Raw genomic sequence first — 27,169 nt, forward strand, 5'->3', positions numbered from 1 at the left:
ATAGAAACTCACGTTAGTGACTTAGAATAAAGAACTGACCACGAGTATGAGCAAAAGTCACTAACCTGGTTCTAAGGTGCCGCCCCAAGAGTTCCGAATAATGAGAAGGGCTGACGCCAGCCAAAGCCGAGGAGCAACAGTGTCCGTAAAGAAATATCCAGAGCCGAAATCAAAGCAGAATCAGGTTTACGGACTAGAAGATCAGAGAGCCGAGGAGGTACCGGATGAAAATCCAAGCCAAGGTCAGAAGTACAGTCCAAGTTTGGGTAACTGGCAGAATCCAGGAATCAGACTAGAACTACCAAGACTAACAGAGCAGACAGGGGAAAGTAAAACTTTGGAGTCCAAAGGCAGAAACAGGTCAGAATCAGAAACTTAGAACAATATAAGGAACGCTAGACTTACCTTTACCAAACAGCTCGAATAATCTGGCGCTGATGGTAGACAAACACATTGGCACATCTGGGACTCTCTGGGCGCCACCTGCTGCCTTGTATTGGCAGCCAACCGGCTGGAACCAACCTTACCCTCTGGGCTCGGACTGACCTATGAAACCAGGTTTGTGACTCACAAGTTCATTATCATCCATCTCCAGAAAGATGTGGTCACTAACCCATTGACTGCTCCTGCAGAGGTTCCTGCCTTTGATTGCCTCATCATCATACATATGTTGGGCCTTGGTTGTGGGTATGTGTGTTATACCTTTCTCTTCCCCAGGGTGTGTTTTGGCAGGGTGAACTCCCACCTGATGCCACTTAGCAGCAATCAGTAGGCAGTATTAAGAGAAGTGGATTTTCTAGGAAGGATGCCAGTTGGTTTACTTCTGCACTGTGGTAACCTACCTTTTAGCTCCTCTGATTTTTGAAACTCTTGGTTAAATCTTACCTTCCTTGTTTTCCTCTCCTTCTAGTTGGTCTAGTTGACTCCAAGTCTGTCTTATTTTCTGCCTCCTGGATCTATCCCGAAGGGCTCACCAGCCTGTCCACCCATCAACACCCCGTCTGGGTCAGTAAAGGAGAAAAGATTAACTCACCACATGCTCGCTTTAGACCGACTCCGCCTGGATGCCTCTAGTCCCCCCGGACAAGTCCCAGCATTTGAGGACTAATGATCCCAGTCTGAGTTTCCCCGGTGTGTCTTTTCTAGGCTGATAAAACTCACCTCTGTCTGACTGTGACTGTGCATACACTAGAGTCGGTCATAGCAACATGTCAACATATAGACACATAAAACAATATGGGGGAGTCGTGCGAAAGTCTAACATGTAAACCTTTTAGTAACTTCTACTTTTAGCATTATGTCACCCTTTACCACAGTTTTGACTTTTCAATAGCCATTTCACATAGGCCTACCAACCAACTGTCTTGCTGTTTGTTGTTTATCAGTTTAACGAATCAGAGTTTAACACTGGGTTATTCACACTTCACACTGTACATGTCTTATGCGTCACCTCTGTTTAAACTGGCCACAGCTGTTTTAGGAGCTACAGCTTCTATTTAGTTCTCTATAATGTGTTCATCACAAAGCCTCACTGCTTTTATGAAAATGTTCTTCTTTTTGATGTATGTTGTTTTCCTGATTTGTTGCTGGAATAACCTGCTCATGCTTAACTTAAAAACACATCCTGACAACCTTAGCTGTTTTAGCTCACCTATCAAGAAACGGAGAATATGAGGATAAATCCATTCAGATACGTTTTTAATGGTTCCTGTCAGGAAATCATACGTGTGAAGATAAACTGCTGCATTTGAACAAAAAATTATAAACGAAACAACACCATAACACCAGTCTTCACAAGTACACAATGTGTTTGCATAACCATCACTTAAATTGCATGAACAGAATAGAATAGATCATGGAATAGGTCATGGATTAATGGACCACGGTCCGGATCCGGACCCACCTGCTGATTAATTTGGACCCAACCTGACCAACCGGAGTACAGTCTGTAATTTAACTTGCGCCGCTTCTCCTGTTTGTACGATAAAGCCCTCTAGAGCTTCTGGGACCAGGCTAAACGTAATACAAATTTGCCAATAAGCTGTGTCGATCAGGGCTGTTGCTGCTGCTGTTAGCTACCTTAAGACACAGCAGGCAAACCTGTGGCAAGCCAGGCGATGGGAAAGGAAAATGAGACGATGAGAATATGTGAAAGAAAACATGTGGACTTCTGGAAGAACTGTGGTGAACTGGTGACAGAAAAGTGAAATGCTGTGCTCAAAGATGACCCTGCACATTTTGAGTATGGTTGGCTCAATTTACTGCTGTGAAGCTGGATTCTCCACCATGAACATAATTAAAAATAAATATTGATCCAGTTTCAAAATGAGCACCTTGATATGTGCTTTAGAATGGCTTTGTCTCCATTCAAACCCAGGTTTAAAGCCTTGCAGGTCAGCCTAAAGCCCTTAAGCCATAAAACAGAAACAAAAAATAAAAAATAAACGGTCAGTTCAGCTGTTTTAAAAAAAAATATGTGAATCAGGAAAATGTCCATATACCAAACTGAACGATTTGTGTTCTCTACTTACAAAAACACTAGAGAAATATTTAATAAATCATATTTTCATGTGTATTTCTGCAAAAAAAAAACTCTATTATTAAGAAATAAAAAAAAAGGCATATAACAACAGACTTAAAAATATGTACTGAGTTTGTTGGGAGCATTGATGGTTATAAAGTCTAAAAACTGCTGGAAGGAGGGAGCTATGAAAATGCTCCGTTTTGCATGTAGGACGCAGACACCTGTCACTGAAGAAGCTCTCCAACTCTACAGCTGCTTTATGTAGGGTCTGTGGGAGACATGTCCAACAGTGGGATGGTGGAGCTTGTTCAAGTTTATTTTAGCTTTTTAAATCTTCCGTCTCCTACTGTCGGTGTCTCCCATTACATGTTTAGGATTTGCTGTGCATGCCCTTGTCACTTAAGGACACTGTTGTGTTTTATTTGTCTGAACTCTATTTTAAGACTGAGTATGACTCCCTTATCAGGAGCTTCTGCTTTTTCATGTAATAAAGAAGAACTGCTTTAGTAAGAAGGCCTGCTAGAGATAACTGTGAAGAAAGAACCTTGAGATTTCAGTTTCTGCTTTTTGTTTCTACGAATCTGGACAGAGAGGAAGTAAAGAAACAGTATAAAAAGAGAGAAATGAGAAGTTTGTCAGTTTTTTTTTTTTTATTTTATTTGCCAACAATTTCAAGCAAATGTTTGAGGCAGTTAGTATACTTGGAATGGCCACAAGAGTCCAGCATTGTATCAGTCTATTTTAAATGTACAAAACACAACAAAGCTGCTTTCTGCCCTCTCTCTTTTTAACCCCTCACCCCACCCACACATGCATCCATCCATTTATCCATGCATAAACACACACACTGAAGCATATATACACGAATATATACTGTACATTTAAAGAAATCAACTTTTTACATATTTAGTTATTTTACAGCCCTATTCCAGATGGAATTAATCCATCTTCTTTTTAAACTCTAAACACAGCACCCTATTTTGACAATGTGAAAGGATTTTTGTGATTTTAGCAGCTTTATCTAGATAGAAAACTAGTATATCACTATTCAATAAATATTCACAACATTTATACTTTGTTGTTGTTATGACTGAGTTTCGAGATGGTTAAAGCAGTTTCGGTGCGCACCGAAAATAAAATTGAAACTGCACTGAATCAGATATGTGCAGACTAACAGAATGATGTGTTAAAGCCAGCTGGTTTACACCCCTCCCTTAAAGGACACTAAAATAGTTCAGACTGAGAGATGCTGAAACTCATCAAGGTGACTCTTTTAGACAGCTGCCAGCTGGGGCATACAGCCAAAATCACCAGGGCAATTACCAATGCACATCAGAGGCCCGTACCACGAAGTGAGCTTAACCTATCAGGATTCCTTCCAGCCAATCTAGTTTAACCAACCACAACAGGATCAGCTGTACCACCAAGCTGGTTATCAACTCATTAACTCAATCCACTTTTGACTGTTCTAGAATCTGTAAACAGGCATGTTTAAAGGGGTGGGTTCAAGGTAGCAGACCAATCACAATCAGTCCAGAAGGGAGGGCACTCTATTGCTCTGTTCGAAAACCTAGGACGCATCCTTAGAAGACCGGATTCGAAGGCCGATTACGTCATAGCGCGGCGCCGAGGTCTGGTCGGATTCCAAGAGTCCTCGTTATGCGGCCTTAAAATGCGTCCTTCTTTTTGCCCGATTTGAAGGACGGGTCTGATGTATCCTCGGTATTCTTGGATATCCCAGGATTCATTGCGATTCCAAGCAAGCTGTGATCAGAGGAAAGGTTATTTGGCGCCGAACAGTGGTGAAAATTGGAAGTTCAGTTTAATATAATACAAGTCATTTAATAGTTCCGTCTGAGATTAATGAAAAATAGTTGTTTTAATGGTTATAGAGTCAGATATGTGGCGGTAATGTTAAAGGTTTATCTAAAGGTTTTTATCTGTTACTGTGTAAATGGGTTTGGCTGGAATTTAAGGACAGATTCTAATATATCTGCAGGGTGGGGACTATAAATCTGATAGGATTTTTATCTTTTTATTGCTGTTTTGCACAATATGCTTAACTACGTATTTTTTGTTGTTGAATATTAGAGATTTTGCAGATATATTTTTTATAAATACATTGTTTAGATTTACTTATATCTTTCTATCCCTTTTATAGAATAGAAAATCTCTTTATTGTCCCACAATGGGCAGATTTACAGCAGCAGAAAGATTATTGAAAATGGTCACACAAATGTGGACCTTAGAAAAATGTATAAGAATAACATGATAGGGGAGAGTTAAAATATAAACAATAAAATACTGTAAAGTGTTTTAACAATATAAAACTGGGGAATAAATAACCAATATGCAGCTATGGACATTTTTACAGTGATGGATATTCGAAAATAGCAGCAACATCAGAGATGTGCAGAATGACAGCAGCAGGTTATTTGACTAAGGTTTCTATCATTACATTTGATCTTATTTGTTCCTGCTCCCGGTGGGTGGAACCTTTATTCCACTCTGGATTCTTGTGAGTGTAGTCTTTGTTCACTTCACAATAAAAAAGAAATAAATAAACAGTTTTGAAAACTTCTGTATTCATTCTTTTCCTGCTTTGTGTGTCAACGTTTATGGTTGCTAAGCAACAGAGCATACGGCGGTAAAACCCGCCGAAGGGTAGACCTGGTCGAATTCACAGCCTAAACTCTTCCGGTCTCCTTGTTTTCAAGGACTTCGAAGGATCCAGTCTAGGTAGACCGCGTCCTTGGAGGACATGTCCTAGGTTTTCGAACAGAGCCACCATCTCCCCTGAGGAACAAAATATCATCCAAAAGAAATACTAAGTGAAAAAAAAACTCATCTGGCTGAAAATTCAAACATGGTTGCAGCAAAAAAGAGATGCAAAACGGAGCGGTTGACTGAGTAAATGTGCAAGTTAGCGTCATGGAGAGCTGCCATGTATCCCAATCACTGTGTTTCAGTGATTAGCCCCTTTGGAGTGAAAAGGAGCTTCTGATGTTAAGACAATATGTGCCCATGACTGACGACAGAAAATATTTTAAGACATAGACCACATACAAAACAAACTGACAAATTTCAAGCTTCAGAAATGGCAGAGTTCTAAGATCATAAGGTGAATGCTGTGTAAGGATGAGCAGAAGGCCAATGAGCAGGACAAGATGATTCAAGCAGGGGTCAGCAACCCGCTGCTCATATGGCTCTTTAGCGCCCCCCTGCGGCTCACTGGAGCTTTTTCAAAATGTACAAAAATGGAAAAAGATGGATTTTTTTGTTTGTTTTAATATAGTGTGTAGGAGGACATACTAACATTCTTTAAGTTTCCCAATGCTTCAAAAATGTGTAAAATAAATAAATTTAAACAATGCGTTTAAATATTTCTATCAACAAAGATTTGAATCATAGCCAGCAACACGTTTCAGCACAGCACTGTGCCTGGCAGGTGACTGTTGCTTGTTACACAAACCTGTGGGTGCACCGTAATTTAATTATACTGGCTTATTTTCATTTACATAGCCTACTTATCAAAAGGCTGCTGTTGCAGGATGCGCTTACTACAACTTCCAGTACTAGTTATTTAATATATTCATAATATTCTGGTAAACTTGCACAACTTCATGAAAAAACTGAAATCTGTCTGATATATGCCATTTAAACCAGCCGAGTGTGCTTCCCCCAATTCCTAAAAACTGCTCAAGACTTACCAAAAGATTATTGTGTATCAAAATCTAGCACTGAGATAAGTCTTAGGCCATAAGAATATCATTAGTGGCTTTCACCAGAGCTGTTTCGGTGCTATGATGAGCTCTAAAACCTGATTGAAATGCTTCAAAAAGTAATTATGGTGGATTAGATATAGATTGCATATAGGTCTATCAAGTAATCTGGGACAAGAGATGGTTTCTTACGTAAAAGTTTAATTACAGCTACTTTAAAAGCCCAATGTACAAATCCCTGTAACATCGATAGGTTAATCATATTTTAAATACACAATAAGAGGAAATACTTCCATCCATTAAATAACATGTTTGGAACTGGATCCAACATAGAAGTTGAAGGCTTATATGAAGATAACTGTTTTGTTTACTTTGAAAGTTCAACTGGATCAAAACAGTCTAAACCCAGATTCTATTGCTAAATCAGATGCTGCCTCACCTTGTAGAAAAAAAATAATCCTATTTATAGGGCTGCCAATGATTCTATTTTAATAGAATCAATATTATAAAAAATCCCATAAAATCATCACTGCTAAGAGCAGGGAGGATGGATGGTTCAACAGAGCTATGGCTCTGGGTGAGTTCGGCAACTGTAATAAAAAGAAATCTATGATTTTTCTTATTCTCCTATATTAGCGAAGAGAAATATGCTCTTACTTTATGAAGGGTCATTTTATAGAGCAGTAAACTGTTTTTCTAGACCAGGTAGGATTCCTGTAGGCAAATAGAGTGACACCTCTCTACTCTTTGCTTCAAATATCACAGCTGTGTATTAAACCAAGAACCTAGCATGAGCAAGTGTGCTGCTGGCATGATTCTGCACTTTTTGGTTCTGTTGAAGTTTTCTTTTTAATTTTTTAACTACACTTTGATTCATGTTTTTCTGTGTTTTCTATTTTATTGGTTTCCTTTCCATATCGTGTTGTTTTTCGGTTTGTATTTGAGTTCCTATTTCTTGTTTACCTTCTGTTGCACTCTTGTATCAGTCTCCTTCCCCTAGCTCCCTTCTAGATTCTTCTGTCCACACCTGCTCCCAATCAGTTAATTACCCCAGTCTTTGTTCTGTTTGACACATATATACTCCTCTTCTGCAGTTGCTGTTTGTTGGTGCCTCATCATTTCTTCATCCTCATGTGTGTTTTAACTGAACTGTTCTGGTTTTTGGTTTCTGTATTTTGTTATTTTTTGGATTTCTGCCTCAGTTGCCACCTTTTGGTTGATTAAATCTGCCAGAAATCCCATTCAGCTTATGTCTCTGCATTCGGGTCCTCTCAAAGCCTCCACAAACCCTAAAACATCTCAATAAAGTTGGGCAGCTACAGGCAGCAACTTCCTGAGTGACTGCTGTTTTAACCTTGCACCTCAGAAAACACAATGGACCAACACAAGCCGTTGTCATGGAACCCCAAACTGCATGTTGAAAATTTAGGCAAAGCTACTTAAATAGCAAGTTTGAGAATTTATAATCTCAATACAAGACAGTTTAGGTTTTTAGCACTTTTACAGCTTTCTGAGAGTTTATTCCAGATTTGTAGAGCAAAACTATACACTGCTTCTTCATTTTTGGTTCTGGCTGAAATATGCAGATGAATATTTCTTATATTATGCAAATTATAAATGATTTTTTTAGTAAATCCTCTGATATGTGGGGAGCCAGTGTAAAACTTTAGGAACTCCAGTTTGTTTGTTTTGTTGAGGATGCAGGCAGTAGCATGCTGGATCAGCTGCAGCTGTCTGATCAGCTTTGTAATTGTTGCATTTATACTTATTGTACATATAGTTTCTATCATTTCTTTTCCCTTTTCTAAGGTAATTGTCTGATTAGACTTAATTTAAGTAGTATTTACTTTATAAAAATAATCTAGTACATGGTAAATGTCCTTTTATTTTGAAGTCTAAGAAGGTCTTGTTTGAGCACTCATGGAAGATGTGATCCAGCATTTATGGAGGATTTTTGCTAACTCAGTGCTAAAGAAATTTCCATTTATGAAAACATTATTTTAAAGATTTGTTGGATGATTCCCTTTTTTCTTGCAGCATGCAGCCAACGATTATTTACTTGTTTATGTTTTAACTATTATTTCATATGCTCTGATAGTTATTTATTTGTCCCATAAAGATTTATGTTTCTCAATATTATTTAATTTTCATGGTGGATTTGGGGAGACCAAGAGTAACTTCAAATATACCAGTGAAAGAGAACCGCTTGACTCTGCTTGTGCTTGGAGGGAATTATAAATTGTTTAGATTGACCTGTGAGGAAAACCCTGCAGTAATCTAAGATCAATTTATGCATAAATTGGTTGTCATGGTCCTTCTGAGACATTAGTCCTAGAGATATTACTTACGGGATAGAAGGCCGATTTTCTTAACACATTTATGAGCCTCTGAAGGTTCAGGTTTGAGTCCATTACTGCACCAAGATTTATATTCTGATTGGTGGTGTCTAGCTGTAATAACTAAAGCTGTGTGCTACATTTTAAAGGCTGTTTATTTGGTAAAAAAAAAAAAAACAGTTTTGTCTCAATTCAGTTGAAGAAAATTTTGGAACATCTATTTGTTAATTTCTTCAGTGTATTTACCCGGCACTTAAATAGGATCATAGTCCCCGGGTAACACTGTAGCATACAGCGGTGTGTCGTCTGCATAGTTATGTTGTTTATTAAAATATGAGTTAAGGGTAGCATGATGATTTGCCTATACGGGGGCCCTAATATGGACCACTGGGGAACACATCATGTGAGCTTTCTCAGGTGAGGGTTGGCCTAGTGGTTAGAGTAGTGTGCTTGTGCTCTGAGAAGGTTGCGAGTACCTGGTACGATCTCTACAGCCTCCACTCTGGATCTCTGAGCAAGACTCTTAAGCCCACAATGCTCCTCAGGCACCATACAATGGCAGCCCACTGCTCCCTAAGGGGATTGGTTAAATGCAGAGGTAAATTTCTCCAACATGAGATCAATAAAGTTAAATTATTATTATTATTATCTCTGTTGTAAATCTACGTACTGACACAAAAAAGGTAAATTTCTGTACTGACATAAAAAGGTCCCTGTCCTTCAAGTAGGATTTAAACCAGTCCAGTGCTGTACAAGAATGGCCAAACCAGTTTTCCAAGCATTCTATAAAATGAAGTAACAGTATAAGCAGTGTCAAAAGCTGTGCTAAGGTCCAAAAATAGCAGCCCTTTGATTCCACAGTCTGAATTTATATGGACGTCATTGAACATGTTGACAAGGGTACTCTCTGTACACCAAACAAATATCATATAACACATTGGTAATCTCTGTATGATTATTATGTGTATCTGGTTAATGATTTTGTAGTAGCAGTTTCTCCAAGGTGCTCTTATGGGTGAACACCTGACAGAAGGGACATTTTAATCATTTCATAATTATAAAAGGCAAAGCTTTCTTAAGGAAGTCTGTGGGTAAAAACATTGAGACAGCAGACTTCAACCAGTCTGCTGAGATGGGAAGTAACGAAGTACAAATACTTCGTTACTGTACTCAAGTAGATTTTTTTTGATATTTTTACTTTACTTTACTACTTATTTTTATGGCAACTTTTTACTTCTACTCCTTACATTTTTACACAAATATCTGTACTTTCTACTCCTTACATTTTAAAAAATTGGCTCGTTACTTTAGTTTTGAATCATTCTAATGGAGTTACCGTTTTAATTTTTCACGTCATCAATACCAAATTCAATCTAATTGGATGGGAATCTACGTTGCATTTGATGCACCACTACAAGATGAATCGACAGATTCGGCGGTATTCATTGGCGGCAAATCATTGCAGCCTGGTGGCGGTGGCGTTAGCATAGTAGCATGGACGACGAGATGATTGAAAATGAACACAACGGAGATCTAGTCCTATTGGCAGACATCCATTTAAAATGTAGGCAACGGCATGAAAAAAGTGGTTTCTACTTTTACTTTTATACTTTAAGTAAATTTACAAGCCTGTACTTTGTTACTTTTACTTGAGTAAAGAAGTTTAATCAGTGCTTCCACTTTTACCAGAGTATTTTTTAACACAAGTATCTGTACTTTTACTTAAGTACGGAAAGTGAGTACTTTTGCCATCTCTGCCAGTCTGACAGTATTGTCTCTGTAATGGGCCTTGACATGTGTTGTGAAATGGTGCTAAATAAATAAACAGAACTGAATAAAATCTTCACTACATTGTTGAATGGGTCTTCTTCACAGTCCATCCCCTATTGGTTATACATTATTTTCTACCACATGTTTTCCTTCACTTTACCTCTCTATCAATGCGTAGTATACAGGGGGTAACAAAGGGTGCTTAGCCAATCACAACCACCTTCCGATCAGGAATCGTAAGGTCAGAAGAAAATCAAAAAACGTTCATATTCAGCCTGCCCTCATAAGGTGTTCATGGACAAATCCTGCCATTGAAGCAGTTACGTGCGTCTACGAGCCGATTTAACAGAATCTCACGCTCTGTGCATGTGCAAACAAGTGAGTTCTTCTTCTTCTTCCTGATTGACGAGTCCGACCAGCGCCATCTCTCTGTGTTGAGTCCTATGTGTTGTTTTTTTGTTCTGCAGTGTGAGCAGGTAGATCCCCTCAGAGCATCAGGCCGCGCAGTATAAGGACATGCATCGTGAGCTGTGAACCTTTAAAGTACAACAATTGAAAATATGGTACAGTGTATGCCCAGCCTTAATTAGCTGACTTAGCAGGCCCAGGGTAAGTAGTGTGGATCTGGTGGGAACATTTGATTAAGCCCTCGATCAGGGACGTGCTCAACTCCCACCTCTGAGTGGACCATGTTTTCTGCATCCATTGCCGATGCACCCACCCATAGCTGTGGCTGCAAGGTCTGTGGTGCCTGTCATGGCGGCAATCCCCAAACCCAGTGGTGGGCTCAAGCAGTGAGGGAAGTTGTCAAGCTGAAGGAGGACTCCTATCAGGCCTGGTTAGCTTGTGGGACTCCTGAAGCAGCAAGCAGGTATTTTGAGGCCAAGTGTGCTGCTGGTTGGGTTGTCATGGAAGCAAAAACTCAGTCCTGGGAGGAGTTTGGAAGGCCATGTAGAAAGACTATTGGCAGGCTTCTGGCAAATGTCCAGCACCTCCAGAGTAGAAAGCACTGCTTTGCTAAGACTGTTTTCATCTGGAGTTGGGAGCTGCTGACCTTGAAAGAGAATATTGTTGGACGGTGGAAGGAATACTTTAAGGATCCGCCTGGAGAGAAATATCAGCTGTGCTGCTGCCATCAACACCTTTGTCTATAGATGCTGCTGTATGTGCTCGCTTCATCGTCTGACATGCGAGCTGACTTGGAGCTCGTCTGCCTGGTTGTGTTTTTTCCATGGAGCAGATTGACAGTAGCCTTTTGTATCTCTGCTTATTTCTTTATGTCTGTTTCTGTCTCCTTGAACCCCAATCGGCCTCAGCAGATAGCCGCTAACACTGAGCCTGGTGCTGCTGGAGATTTCCTCCTATAAAAAAAGGGAGTTTTTCTTCTCCACTGTTGCTACAAGCATGCTTCGTGTGAGGGATTGCCTTTAAGTCAAGGAGTGATGCAATAAACTGGTTTTCCTTTAAAAAAAAAAACTTTTAACCAATCTGACTCTATCATCTGGTTGAATTATATCTGTAAAGTGCCTTGAGATGACATATGTTGTGAACTGGGGTTATACAAATAAACTAAATTGATCTCAGTCCGACTGTCATGCCATCCCGGGTGGAAGAAGAGACAGGGCTCAGGGCTGGATTTATTCATCACCCAGGCAACAACCAATTAAAGATGCCCTGATCAGGAAACAAAATAAAAAGATGTGAGAAGCAATCAACTGTCACACCATGTATCTTTAGAGTTTCGAAATAAGGTTTTGCAACCAAGGTAATACAAACCGAGGTAATGCAAGGTAAACAAGGTAATACAAGGTAATACAAAGCAGCAATACGAGGGTTGCTTCCTCACAGAAACTCGAGGGATGATTTCTTTACCAAAACATGAGGGAGGTCACTTCTTCACAGAAACACAAGATCACAACTGACCAAGGCACACACATCTCTCAACCTACTAAGAATATATATATATATATATATATATATATATATATATATATATATATATATATATATATATATATATATATATATATATATATATATATATATATATATATATATATATATATATACATACTCATATACAGGCAATGAATAATAGTAGCAAAAGAACAGCCATACATGAAAGCTTCCAAAGGAAACATTAGCAAACAACCTCCTCTACTCCGTAGGCTGTAGCATCATAAAGAGAAACCAGGGTAATCTTGTAAAGAACTCATTAACAGCATTTGCTATATCAACAGGAATGGAAAACATTTCCTGAAAGAAAGCTGTGAAAAAACAAAAAAACATGTTTCAAACACAGTCATCAGAATAAACAGTCTTTGTAGAAAAAAATGCATTTTGCTTCCACAAATTTTTGAATTAGATAAGAATGAAAGAGATTAGAGTTTGACATAATAAGAGAGGATCACTTATTTTTAGGGTGTGTGTCACAGAGCATGGGATCAATCCATGGTCACCACCAAAAGGACAAAATAAGAGGAAGCATGGCTGCAGATAAGCGGCTTCAGATATTATTTCTTCAATCTAGTAAAGTACAACTCCAGTGTGGATCCTCAGAAAACAGTAAGCAATGAGTAGCATGGATCCAGTAAGAATGGAACCTTCAGAGCGTTATGGCTGACAAGGAAGATCTGGAACCATTCTTGCAACATTTTAGACTTACAATGTTTGCGACTCAGGTCCTTATTCAGCACCCACTGGCCTGGTTGAAATGGATGAGAGGGTCTTGATGCAGGGGCAGGATGAGCAGCTTTCACAATCTATAGAAAGAAAGAGAGACTTTGAAAGGATTTGTCAGTAAACCAACATATTATGTACAAGCATACACTTATTCAGTTCTTTGAGCTTTCTGACTTGGTTTTCCCTCCCTGCATCTGGTAGTGGCACTTCCGGTGGAAGCTGGATAACAATGGCACTTCTGGTGGCACTTTCACTGGCATGCAGCTGCCACATGGTGTCACTAAGCTGGCAGGCCACCTGCCACACTTCTATTGCTGTTTATGCGCAAACAGTTTGTCATAGACACCTGTTAGTCTATAACTACTTCCAAATAAGAATAATATTTTATTTATATTATTCCTAATAAAAGCTTGTGGAACTTGAGCTGGCGTAACTACTGGCAGATCCTCTGGCACATTGTTGCAGTGGCAGTGCAGGGGTCATTACGGTTGTATAGAAAAAATATCAGTTTAACTACTTTTTTCAGGTTCATAAATCAAGTCTTTTTTTGATTCTACTTTAACCTTACCAAAGTAGTCAAACTCACTGAAACAAGATCTAATTGAAACTAAATAATTACCCTTTAAATTCCTTCTGTTGTGTTCTCGCCTTTCGCTCGTGACCCACTTTTCTCTCCTTGTGTTTAACACAATATGGTTTAACAAGGGGAGCCGGGATGGGAGCACATTTTCACTGGAGAAAGGGACGGTCGGCATAGAACTCACAACAGGAGCAAAGATGGGACGAGAGCAAGACAAATACACACCAAGCAAGTGGTGCAACCATTAAAGAACAGCAGCTACAAGAGCTTCTATCAGGTGTTTCAGTGCAGGTTTTATGGCGTCCTTAAGAGACTACAGGTGGTAGAATTCATCTGCATCTCCTCTCAAAGGGCAACAGAGTGCTCTGCTGTGCACATTAATGTGTTTAAGCCAGCTTTGTACCTCCTGTGTTTCTCTCTTTCAATGGGCCTTAAATGCGAGGATAAGAGCATAAATGCTGTTGGCCTCAGTAGAGATATTACATAAACAGTGTTGGTAAGGTCACATAAATGTATAACTTTGCTAAACGTTTAAATACACTGCTGTTGTACTTACCTTTTAGCTTTGAGGTTTTAAATACTGAAGAGTTTATGCAAGGCAACAATTATATATATATATATATATATATATATATATATATATATATATATATATATATATATATATATACGGTATATGATTGTTTTGCCACTCATAGAGACTAAACCCACAGAATTACCCAGGGGGTCACAGATGGTAATGCAGTGAGACTTTAAGCTTCCTACAAACAAACAGGCTTTGATTGGTGCAGATCTGACTGCCAAGGTTTCCAGCCTCAGTGCAAAGCCTGTTTACCTCAGAAGAATTTGGTCTTTAATCAACATGTCTCCCAAAGAAAATATGCATGCTCTCTAAATTGAAAAGTGTACCAGTTTAAAAGGAAAAAAAGAAACACACATAAAATGGACAGCAGCTTGTTCTGTATTCATTTCTCCTACGGGTTAAAATGACAGAAGCATCTGCTTTCTCATTTCTCACTTGCAATACAAAACAATCAGGGTCAAACCTGAGAAACGCCGCTTGTTCAAGATTGTTAAAGCAATCAAATTGTTGGATTACAATGCCACAAAACCTTTCATGGTATTTAACCATATTCCTATTACATAAAACTATAGGGTTTCTATTTACATTTTTGCAGCAAATACATTGGCTTATTTCTAGGAGTCCTGCAATGGCTACAACAACTCATATTTAGTAGTTCACAGTATAAGGCGACAGGTTTACTATACGTTATTATGCACTATATCTTTTAGGAAAAATAATTGGCTGCATGATTTATAGCACTGTTCTCTTGCAGGAAGAAGGTCCAAGATTGAATAAACAACTTAGGGTCTTTCTTTAACAAACTGGTTCTGGAGACCCAGGATTCAACCAGGCAAAACAAAAAGGCATTTAAACAGTTGATCAAAACTCAAACTGCAGCAGATCATCAGGAAACTCCAGCAGCAGGCATAGATTTATAAGAAGAGCTGGACTGAGTGCTCCAGGATTCCCTCTGTCATTTTACTAGATCAAGAAATAAGCTGTTGGCATTCCTAGTGAAAATCTCAGAATGACTTGATTGCCTAATTTTTACATAAACAAAGACTCATGGTGGTCCCAAGCCCTATAGACTGTTAATAATAAGGACCTACAGTAGTAAGTAGCAGTTGTGCTCAGTATTTAACGCTTGTGCATGAAAGCTATATATTTCCTGGTGTAACTGCAGCTTTAAGCTTTTGTGATGGAAGTGCAGGCCCGCAGTCCCACCCAGTTCTCATCAAGTAGAGTAAAAATTGACATGTTTTCACATCAGTCTCCAAACCCTCCAATAGCATCAGAAACATTGTCACTGGTGGCCTTTTAAAATTAAGGTGTGAGTGCTCAAATGAAGCATAAAATGGTTTCATTGGCATTACTAAGGTGGAGTCAGAAGTAGAAAATACATGGAGAGATCATTCATTTCAACCAGTATGTCACTTGTTCTGTTAACCAAAGCAGAAGTTACTCTTTCCAGTCCACTTTGGTAGCTTTAGCTAGACATTAGTCATCTTGGAACAGATGTCCCATAGCTAGATCATACCCCAACAGATTTGCTTTCACAAGCAGAAGATTATGACTGTGACCAAAAGGTCCTGCTTGGTGGCTGTTTATTAAACTTTATTGAAAATTATTTCAGGAGTAAAAGCGAATACAACGGACATGGAGACAGAAAGGGAAGTGATAAAGAAAGAGGGTATAAGAACTGAGTGGTAAGAGCGCATGAAAAGACAATAACGCATAATAGCAAAAATAGACATCGCAGAAGGTATACTGCCGATGCCACAGCCCCTCCATGGGATCCCCCCATAAACCACGCACCCACCCCCACAGACGCCAGTGCAAGTAGCCAACCCGCCAAAGAGAGAACCCCGCCTCCAGCCCGTCACAGCATTTTAAGGCCCCCAGATCCGTATGGTCCTCCCACACCCATGGCTGCCAGGCTATAGTAACCCTGGTAGTCCGCCCCCCTGGGCCAAGTTCGGCACACGAGCCACCCAAATCCAGGCGCCAGACAACCATCACTAATTTTGAGTCCTTTCTGTATACAAGGAAAGAATATTACAGTCGTTTTTGCATTGATTTGCTTCTAAATATGGCTTCAGGACTGCTTAGCTTGGCTGGGGTTCTAGAATGAAATCAGTTTAGACATGTTGTCTTTTGTCTCCATGACATTGTTCCCCTCTCTTCAAGTCAACAGGTAAAGAGAAAGAGCGTCTATAAGCAGATGCTTTTTGTCATAAACATAATGAGAGGGCAGGATGGCATGTCCCTGTGGGAGAGTTTGCAAAGGTTCCCAACGTCCAAAACTAACATCATGTTCTATGGCCAAATGGAACCAAGATATAGAGAGAATAAAGGTTTTGCTGTTGTATTGCTCAGTTTTATGTTCTTTTGTAGTACATGGACCTTTACATGACTTTTAAAATTTTTATTTAAAAGAATCTTTACAAATAATAGTATATAGGTTTATTGATTGATTGTTAACAAGTTAATGAATTAGGAATAGACTGGCCCACATCTGGACCTGCAAAATTATGTCATTCTAAAAATATGCAACAGTATGAAGAGATTTATTTTTATTTTACAATGACTTCAAGGCATTTTAACGACGGGTGGTCAAATCTACAGGAAACGAATAAATTAGCAGGAAACACATTACATGGCAAGTATAAGTGATTGATGGATATGATAAATTAATAGGAAATGAAATATAATGACAGACAGACAGAGAGTGTGAGGAAGAGTAATGAGGAAAATCGGTGGTAAGAAAGTGAGATCTTAGGTGAAAATTAACAGAAATCCAGAAGAGGATCTGATCAAGAGTCCATAAACAAAGAAGGGGAAGCGTGATTGAGAGGGATCACTCCTGCTGGAGAAGGGAGACAGTGAGAAAGCATGAATGTGTGTGCAACAGAGAGAGAAAGAGAGAGAGGAGAGAGAACAGCTATAGCAGAGCGGAGAGGAGTTGAAAGAGTATGTGAAGGAAACAGTGAAACAGAAGCTGCACACTACAGTAGCTCAGGATGGCTCACTAGAAGATTAAAAAATGTGATTTTTAAAGCACTTTTTTTCAGATGTTTTCTCTTTCTGAAACTCTTGTACTATTTTTTTACTCTTTTTGTGGTTTATCAAGACAAACACAGAGGATACAAGAGGGAGATCCACAACCAGATTGAAAGGTATTTCACTTTTCTTTTGCTCATTTACTATCTCTGTTTGCATTTCACCCTGAATGTAGAAGTATTGTTGAAAAAGATATGGACTGAATACACTATAAAGTAATAAAGAGAAGCGGGAATAGAAAGCAAAAATGGAAGAAATGATTTATAAGCAGGAAAAGGTGCTGCAAGAAGAAAGAGGAGCAGCTAAAACTGTGTGGGGATGGGGGGGTACAAACGTCCTCTGAGTGTCTCCTTTACACGTTTAATGTAAGTGTGGGGGACGAACAAAGTGGGGCAGAGGAGACTGATCTCACAAGCGTCACAGAACATTCTGCATCATTCCTGTATTTTACTCCAGAAAAGTCCAACTGTTGAGAACTAACTACTGTACCACTTGTTTCTATTGGTCCCAGTGGGAGATGCCACTGGGGAAAAAAGCACAAAGAAACAAGCAATTATTGTTGAAATGGACTTTATACAATATTTTAATCCTCTGTGTCTGCTTAGCTGTATGCATCATGGTGGTTACTATATTTTCATTATAAATTATAATGATACATTAGAATTTTTTAAAAAGCTGGTTCTGCAGACAAAGTGGGCCATGACCTGACTGGGATTTATGCAAGAAAAAGCAGATAAGGAAATATTAGAGGAAATTAATATGCACGCAATAAAACTTAGGTGCTTCTCTGATGCTTCAGGATTCTTTTCTTTATGTTTTCAGCAAAAGAGCGTTTAAAATGTTTTAAAAAAAAAACATTTTATTTTGCATGGAGGACAGAGCAATATTGTAATATCGGCATGGAAGCAAAAGCTTACCTGCTGCAGTATTTATCCATTTTCCCTTACCCTAAAAAGTGGAACAAAAATCTGGAAAGCATAAATGGGTATATTTTTTTCTGACATGCCTTTTTAGCCAAAAAAGCCATCAGGCTGAGGAGATGATTATGTTAGAAGGAACTCTGAGTTTTTATGAAGAAATAAAGTGGAAAATGTGGAACTTCTTCTCCTTTTTTTTCTTGTAAAGTTTACATTACTATAGATCAGACATCTGCAGATTTGTGCAAGATTTCAGAGAGAAAAATGTGCTGAAACAGAAAGCTGAGAAGACTAGAATGGGAGCTCATCAACACCTACATTTCCAACTCTTCTTCCTTAACAGGGATGGGCTAAAATCATTGCATGCTTTGCACCATATCAGCTAGTGGAAAGGTCGAAACCTCTCACATGTCCCCAGAGATGAGTCCTGCGCATATTCAGCTGCACATGAAAATCCAGTTTATACCAGGCCTGGGAGGGAAGGGCCGCAGTATCAGCTGAAGTTGTGCAGCAGTTGTGCGTCCCCGCTCTGCACTCTTTCATCCTGTAATACATAATTGACTGTGCTTCTGAGGGGCCACAACACGTTTTAAAGCAAAATCCGACTTTAAAAGCATACTCTCTGCTGGAGAATTGGACCCCAGGGAATTAATTTGGAAAAAAGCAGCAAACAAACAAAGTGGGCAATTTAGAGCAGAGTGAGCACAGAAAGATTAATGACTTCCTCACAACACAGAACAATTGATCATAATGGAGAAACTGAGGCAGCACCATCTATGCTGGAGGGAAGCTGGGAGATTATATGCCATTTTTGCCTTAAGTAAACACAGTGAATGAACAATTAAGTCAAAGATCAAAGATGAGAGAAGGAGTAAAAATGACCACAACGCCCAACAATGAATCTATGCTGCTTTTTTAAATTTCCTCCATAGCAGCCTTCTTATTTCTCCTGCAGTCTGTCACGTATCACGCTGAGCTCTCTGGCTGCCCGGGCTTGTTCTGTCCTCTGCAATCACTGCTGGAAGACTAGGAGTCAATAATCAGGAATAGCAGATGTGATGCCGCTATGTGCTCCACCAATTCTCCAGGGTTTGGTGGAGATGTTACAGCGGGACAAAACCCCGTCAGACTGAGGGGATATTTGCTGTGACAGCTCACCGCAGTAGCAGAACGGCTCTGGTCTGTTAGCTTTGGTGACTATATTAATAAGAAAGAAGAATGAGGCCCAACTTGGAAGATCCACAGAGCCACGAGAAAACTGATTATTCAGCATAAATATGCTGGGTTGTAATTTATGGAAAACACTGCAAAAAATATTCACACAGACAAAAACACAATATTTAGTCTGTAATTTGTATTTAATCTGATTTAACAATCTGCAGTGTGAATTAAAATCAACATTTAGATATGTTTGGTTGCTTTTAAAAAGGGTTAATGTCCTTTTTTGTGGTCATTATGACTGATAAACAACTTATCTTGACTGTGCATACTTTACATTATTACATATGGAGAGTGTTTCCCCTGAGGGCTGTACTGAAGGACCGTGGTAGACTGTTAAAATAGAAGTCAGCAAACACAGCTCAAAAATCTCAGAAACCCTTAGCTGGTCTTCTGAACCGAACCTCAGATTGATAAATCTGGATCATGTTTCACTGCAGCAGGATCAGTGTTCATATTTCAGGCTGTGTCTATGAAAAGTATTTGCACCCTTTGAAGTTTTTTAAATGTTAATGAGATAATTGGGATTTTATGTGACAGACCAAAACAGAGGTGTGCATTTCTATTCAACCTCTTTACTCTAATACCCCTAAAGAATAACTGACAGCAATCATACAGCATCTTTAAGATCAACATACAGGTCAAAGAGGAAGTCCAGGAGAGGTTTTTGGATGGATTATGTTCCTAAACAATATCTCAAGCTTGGAAAATCTCCCAAAGGAGAATATGGAGCAAAGATGTCCGAACTGCAGACCTAATCAGTAGTATCTTTAGAGGAGCTGCAGTACTGAAGCTCTCAGTTGGGAAAGTGTGAAGATAGGATAAAAGTATGTTGCCCACTCCAACAATTCTACCTTTAGGCTGCGGATGATCTTAAACTCATAAACTGGGTTCGACCTTCACATCCAGCCAGAGATAAAATGCATGGTTTTGATCAAATCAGATCCATACAGTATGAGAGAATGGCCTAGTCAAAGTCCCGACCTGAATCCAACTGAGAATCTGTGCCAGGACTTGAAAAATGGTATTCCCTGCGCTCTCCATTGAATTTGAATGTGACTTGTTTGCTAAGTAGTATGTAGTCTAGATGCAGCTGTAAGGGGCGTGCATTTGACCTACTCAGAAAGGCTGAACACAAATGCATGCCACATTTTCACAGTCTTGTTTTAAATAAGATGACAATCAGAACAATGTTTAGATTATATTGGTTCGTCACATAACATCCTTGATAAAAAAAAACCTTTGTGGCTTTGAAGAGCTGTAAAGCACTATATTTTAAATAATTAGGAGAATCTTAAGTTTAATAACCCAGGATGAAGTGGAATAAATGTTCTTATCTCCAAGGATTAGCCACAGAATCAGTGGAAGGATTTTAATTCTGAAAGCAAGAAAAATGTGAAGAGAGTAGATATTTTTGCTTGTTTTTCTGGCTGAATAATTGAAGTTGAAAGTTGATGCTTTTTCTGTCGGTGGATCTAATACTGCTTTACATGGAAGGAGGAGAAACTGTAATGGGGTCTGACAGGCACTGACCTGGTCTTCACTTTGTTAGCCATGTCTAACAACATTTATTAGCCACTTGTTGGCTTTTGTCCCTCAGTGTTACCTTTAAGTATCTGGACATAGAAGGTAAGTGAAACTGTCATTGATGGACAGTCTGTTTGAGGCTGTTTACATCGACACTTGTGTGTGTTTGTCTAACTGGTCTGTGAGCTGCTTTATTCGTACATCTGGTCTGATGTTTGGAGGTAAAGCTGTGGGATGGAAGAACAAGAAATATTTGCTTAAAATGTGATGATTTATTAGAAGCAAAACCTTCATGTTCTCAATTTGCTTTGAGAATTCCATCATTTTTTACTATTAAAAACAGATAAATCAGGTTATGGTTGTGTGTTGGGAGTGCAGCTGAATAAAATTGCAATTTTTGTCACAGGTAATAAACAAACTCACAAAAGTATTAATTCCCTCTGAACTCTTAGATATTTGTCTCATTGCAACCACAAATATTTTTTTATTTGTATATATCATGAAGTGGAACAAGAACATGTTTGTTATTTTCTTTTTGCATTAAGTAAATCTGCAAAGTACACCATGCAGTTTTATTTAAAGTTATCATAGGTCAACATTTGGTAGAACCACATTTGTATATAATTTATAGTTGCATATATTTTGATATATGTCTCTCCCAGATTTTCACATGTAGTGATGAGTTGTGCTCATCCTTCATTGGTTTGAAGCTCAGTAACAGTCTGATTGGACTAAGACTTGCTGTCAGCAGAAAATTTCATTGTTTTCCTCTGATGCTTATATTCTTTTCGGAGAAGAGCAATCTCGCATCATGATACCACCACCACCCTGTTTCATAAAGGGATTTGTGGATGTATTTTTTTTTTCTTCAGAGTATCTTTTTAGCAGTTTACCCTACATGCCTGATGGTAAAGCTGGACTTGTTACAACATTCACATTGCTTGTTTGGTCTACATAGTACACATAAAAATGCAAACAGGATGATAATTAATGTAATGACTGAGAGTATTTAGGCTGTAAACAGGTACTTATGATGCCTGACCCTATTGTATATTTTTATCATAGTTCCCAGAATTAATCTACAACAGTTTTTTACCGCATCACAGTATACAACTGAACATGACAGAAATGTATTAGGAAAAGTGTATATATAATATAACTTTGTAACTTACCAGTAAAGATTTATGCATCCTGTTAACTACTGTTACTGTTTTAGATTATTTTGAAGTCTTCATGTAACTCATTCCTGTCATGGTTCGTCCCTTTGTGGACTTCTGGTTCTGCCCTTTGGGTTTTTACAGTACACTGTGATTTTGTGTTTTCTTGGTCATTGGTTTCTTTCCCATTTTGTGGCATTGTAGTTGGTTTTTTTAGTTTTGTGTTGCTCCCTGGAGTCAGTCTCCTTCCTTTCCCCTAGTTTGTAGTTGCTTCTATCCACACCCACTCCCTGTCAGCCGATTAGCCGAATCCTTGTTCCGTCTCCTACTGTATATATGCTCCTCCTGTGCAGGTCCTAATTGCTGGTTTCTCTTCTTTACCTTAATCCTTGTTTTTCTACCTGGTTTTTGCTTTCCTGTTTGTTGTTTTTAGACTTTTGCTTCTGTTATAATGTCTCTTAATCAAATCTGCAAGAACTCATCTCTGCATTTGGGTTTTCTACCAACCTCCACCCAACCTTGACAATTGCATATGTTGAACCCTCTAACTCAAATACAAAAATGCTTTTAATTGGTAGTTTGATTTTTTTTTTGAATATTCACATTCCTCTAATGTTATTCTTTATTATGAACTACTTAAAGGTGCTTGTGAATTGTTTGTCCTGTCAGCAATTTCCCCCTAGATAAGCTGTGAATCTGTACAGCTCCTCCAGAGTTACCGTTGCCCTCTTGGCTGCTTCTCTATTTCATTTTTTATTTACTGACTCACACATTTAGGTACACCTCTAAGTCTAGGTAGATCTGCAGTTTAATCCATCCTCTCTCCATGTTGAGACCTCTGGGTGATGTTTTAGAGCTTAGAATACCGTTTTAAAACGAAACCATGTGTTACACCTGTCAGTTGTTCTTCCTGAACTGTCTACAGTCTTCCTCGGTCTTCATGATGCTGGTTGATCTTTAATGTTCTCTAAACAACCTCTGAGTTCAGATTAGCTGCAATCAGGCTAGTATCAGGGACAGGGGTGGACCATTCCCACCCTTAGCCATTCATTGGCCACCATTGCAGCCACATCTAAGAGGAGATTTGTTGTTCCCTTTAAGATGTGATTCACCACCTTCAAAACAAGCGGTTCCTTCGTAAAGCTGAGTAGAAGTATTTCTCTAAAACAACCCAAAAATTAACAAAAAACATCCTAGCAATGAATGGGTTTTTGGGATTATCACAGTCCTTGCTGTATTCTAGGAGTTTTTGATTTAATTAGAGATTAAGAACAACTCCTCCACCAATTTTTGTCAGTACCAAAGCCATATATTAATCTTTTAGACAGCATAGCTGGAGTGATATGTGCATCTTCAGGGATTTATTTGAAAGATATGGGGTTTCTGCTAATTTATTTCTGCTGGAAGAAAGATTCATGTAGAACCTAAACTTGTTATGGCACAGTTTCTTCCTCCCAATCCAAGTTTCTTGTCTGCGCCCTTGGTGAGGATTAAATTACACTCAGATTGTTTTTTTTGTTTTTTTTTATAATTAGGAGACATCTTAAGGCATTAACTTGTATTGGATTTATTTCAGAGATGGGGAGAAACTGGGCTGAATAAAAACACATAACATTTATTTCTTTCCCTTTAGCCACAATTTTGTACCACTTATCACATAATATGGGAAGATGCTGTGATGTGAAAAGCTAAAGGAGGACAAATACTTTTCCATATAAGATCCAGAAAAAAGGGGGGGATGTAAGACCTGGTGGCCACATACTTTAGGTTGAGCTTTGCCCCACATAAAGAGGAAAACCTTTTAAGGTTTAATGTATAACATCTAACAGAACATCTGTAAGAATCTTTTGTTTCATGCAGCAGAGCTCAGTCTTTGCATGGATTGAATTTCTCTGAAAGCTGTATCATTCTAGGATGAAATTATAGGAAACTAATAAATATGATTCAAAGCACAACACATTTCTCTCCTATTGATCCAAAAACAACCAGTAAAAATAAGGCTTTGTTTGAGAAAGAATGAAAAATGAATGAATGCAGATTTAGGGTTTTCTGTTTTATGGTTGACGAAAGGAGCTTGAGGCATGGTATCCATGTTTATGTGTAGCAGGAGGACTTTGAAAGAGAACTGGGGATATTCACTCATAAATCTGTGTTGCACCGAGGTCCTTTCGGCCCATCCAGCCCAGTTTAGCCAAGGCAAGGCCCTCAGAGCGCATTCAACCTGACCCAATTAAATCCAAAGTAAGGAAGAAAGATAGCCCAGTTTTGTCAAATTGAGACTGCAAGCCATGCTCAGGATGATTACTCAACACCAACAACTAAGGCTGATTTCCTATTTACCTTTCTGGTAAATATGAAAAAGCTCCAATCTGCATTAAGAGTCAGAGTTTGCAAGGAGGTGCTGCTTAATTGCTCATACTCTAATAGAGAAGGGGGGCCTTTTGAAGCAGCGTGTCCTTCTAGGGAGCTTGTGGACAAATAAAAATAGAACTCAGCAAAAAACAGCTGGATGTTAGTTGGTATAAAGGTACAGTGGGATTATTATTATATACTTTATTCTCTTTACCACTGATTACCAGCATTATCATGCTTTGTTTGATGAGCAGTTGATTCCAAACTGATTAAAGTTTTATTCAGCAGGAGCTCTTCTTCCTGCTGAGGAAGATCAGTATCTGGCTGAGGATACATTTACTGGTCCATTATAGACTCATTAGAAAAATCAATGCATGTTACCTGATTTTTAACAATTATTTGCTTAAATACAGCTAAAACAAATGCTAAGCAGACAATGGAACATCAATCCATGAGAGGAACACAATTTAAAAACTGAAAAAAAATTGCAGGGTTTAGTGATTCCATTGCCTTGCAAAATTATGTATAACCTTTGAACAAGTTCGATTTTGTCATATTATAACCTCAAACTTCTGTGAAATAGTTCATACCTGGTAGGTGGAAGTTAATGAATGAAATAAAAGCACTCCATGTTTTCTTCCGACATTAAAATTGCAAAGTGCTCTTTGCAGTGGGGTACCTCTTGTCATACCACAGCAGTGGCTGTGTCATTAAAAATGTCCTACGTCAGAGCACCACCCCCAGACCCAATGGCTAGTGTAGCACCATTCATATAAAATCTAAGTACCCTTTCCCTTCATTGTGGTGACTCACTCTATCCATTCCCTGTTGGAGTACGGATCGAGTGTCCTCCTTCTCCGCTACAGGCGCTCCAAAAGAGGCTGAAGGGTGCAAACCCAGTCAAAGAGAGGGATATGGAGGACAGATCTTGGCCGCTCCACTTTTGTCGGATGTAAAAGTGGGACAATCTGTTCCTTGGATGATCTCCAATTCTACTTTCCGGGGACCAATACACTGAAAATATATCTATACACAAGCTCTGTCCTACATTAGAGGAGAGTGAGTGAGTGTGAAAGAGGGAAGGACTGACAAAAAGAAATAAGAGCATAAGTTAAACTGACACCCTGTAAGGTCTTCATGGCGCATTGTGCTGGAATTGAGCTGCTAAATTTCTCTAGGCAGAAGCGGAGCAGAAATCACATAAAGTCACTATATTGTAGGAGCCAATCGGGTATAATCCAATAAAAGGAAAGCAGACATGGCAAAGCTTGCATTATTTTAGAGTGGGTTACTTTATAATAAAAAAAACCTTAGAATGACCTCTCCTTCTCTTTTATTGGGAAAAAACAGAACAATGATGAGAGAAGACAAATATTAACAGGAACTAGAGTCATTGTTGACCCTCACAGGCTTTCTATTCATCCATTTATTCTGTCTGGCTCCTCAAGGAGAGCATCCATCTCTGTCCTGATTATAATGATCAGTCAGTTATAGGTTTCTTTTCATCTTCCTGTTAGCTCTCTCTCTATCTGAAAAACTGCAGCTCACTGGATCTACCTAAATACTTCTGGTAATGAGGCATCAAGAGAAGCAATTGACCTTCTTTGGTTGAAGGGTCTCTTAGACTTCTGTCTTCAGATTTTACTTGTCTGTCTTGTTTTAGTATCTCATGACAAAAAAATGGAAAGAAAGGTCAATGAATAGTAAGGTTATAAATCAGAGCTTATAAAAAAATTAATAGTACAATAGCAGAGATAAACCTTGTACAAGACAAGTAATTTATCTGATCTGCTGTGATCTACAGCACAGGAGCTCAGATACACACAAAAAAATAATGCAACCTTTTTTTGGCATTTACTTAATCATATTTAGTTACTTTAACACAATTGTTTCATGTTAGCCAGGGTAGGGCATAAAACAATTGCGTTAAAGTAACTAAATATGATTAAGTAAATGCCAAAAAGCCTTGCACATTTTTTTTCCAGTGTAAAATTAGCTAATTTACTAGGTCTTTTTGCATTCTGTAAAAGTCCAAAATGTTCAAGGAGACCTATTAGTCCATCTCCAGATAAAGTTTAAAATAAGTTATATGAAGCTATATCTTAAAACTCAGTGTTTATTTAGGCCTCTTAACAGTTCAAAAAAATACATTTAAACCAGGATTTAACAGCACTAGCAACAATTTTTAAATTTTTAGTTTGCCTTTAGTGAGATAAAACTCTGGTTCAACTCACCTTTCATTCTCCACAGTTGCATGACAAACTAATGTTTCTAAACAGTAGAGTTTAGTGATGCCTGGTTCTCAATCTAAATACCTCAAATTGCAGCTCCAACCAGCACTTCTTAGCTCCTATTCCCTCACCTTTGACAGGGTCAACAGTAAAAACGCTATCTGGGTTGGATAGTGTACTGTGTCCAGACAGCATAGCCTTGAGGATGTAATTTCGGCAGACTACAGCTTTAGTGAAAAGAACAATGATGTAATTAATGATAAAGATCAACTGCTCAACTCATTTTATGCATATACTGTAGTATGTAAAACTATATTTATTTAAACAACAGTGAAAAAATATGTGTCTAGCTTTATCAGTAAAAGCCTCATAAAGTTCTGTTCCGTCTTCAGTGATTTATTTGAGAAATATAGATGTAGGTTAGTTTTGATCAGAATAGATTGACCCTTAACTGGTTCTGTTTCCTATTGGCCGACCCCCCAGTGCACATCACACCCCTGGGAAAATGCCACTGTTTTGAAATTATTT

At 38.6% G+C, this 27,169-nt stretch overlaps 1 protein-coding gene across 1 annotated transcript in view; it reads left to right on the forward strand.

Moving 5' to 3' along the window:
- The first annotated feature begins 17,145 nt into the window (after nucleotides 1-17,145).
- Nucleotides 17,146-27,169, forward strand: part of LOC119793748 (SH3 and multiple ankyrin repeat domains protein 1-like) — a 74,695-nt gene continuing 64,671 nt past the window's right edge. Inside the window, exon 1 of the mRNA XM_038300989.1 lies at nucleotides 17,146-17,355. The gene's annotated coding sequence lies outside the window, so the exon portion shown is untranslated. The remainder of the gene's footprint in view (nucleotides 17,356-27,169) is intronic.

This window comes from Cyprinodon tularosa, unplaced genomic scaffold (assembly GCF_016077235.1).
Source record: "Cyprinodon tularosa strain WSP-4 unplaced genomic scaffold, ASM1607723v1 ctg46, whole genome shotgun sequence".
Taxonomy (NCBI): Eukaryota; Metazoa; Chordata; class Actinopteri; order Cyprinodontiformes; family Cyprinodontidae; genus Cyprinodon; species Cyprinodon tularosa.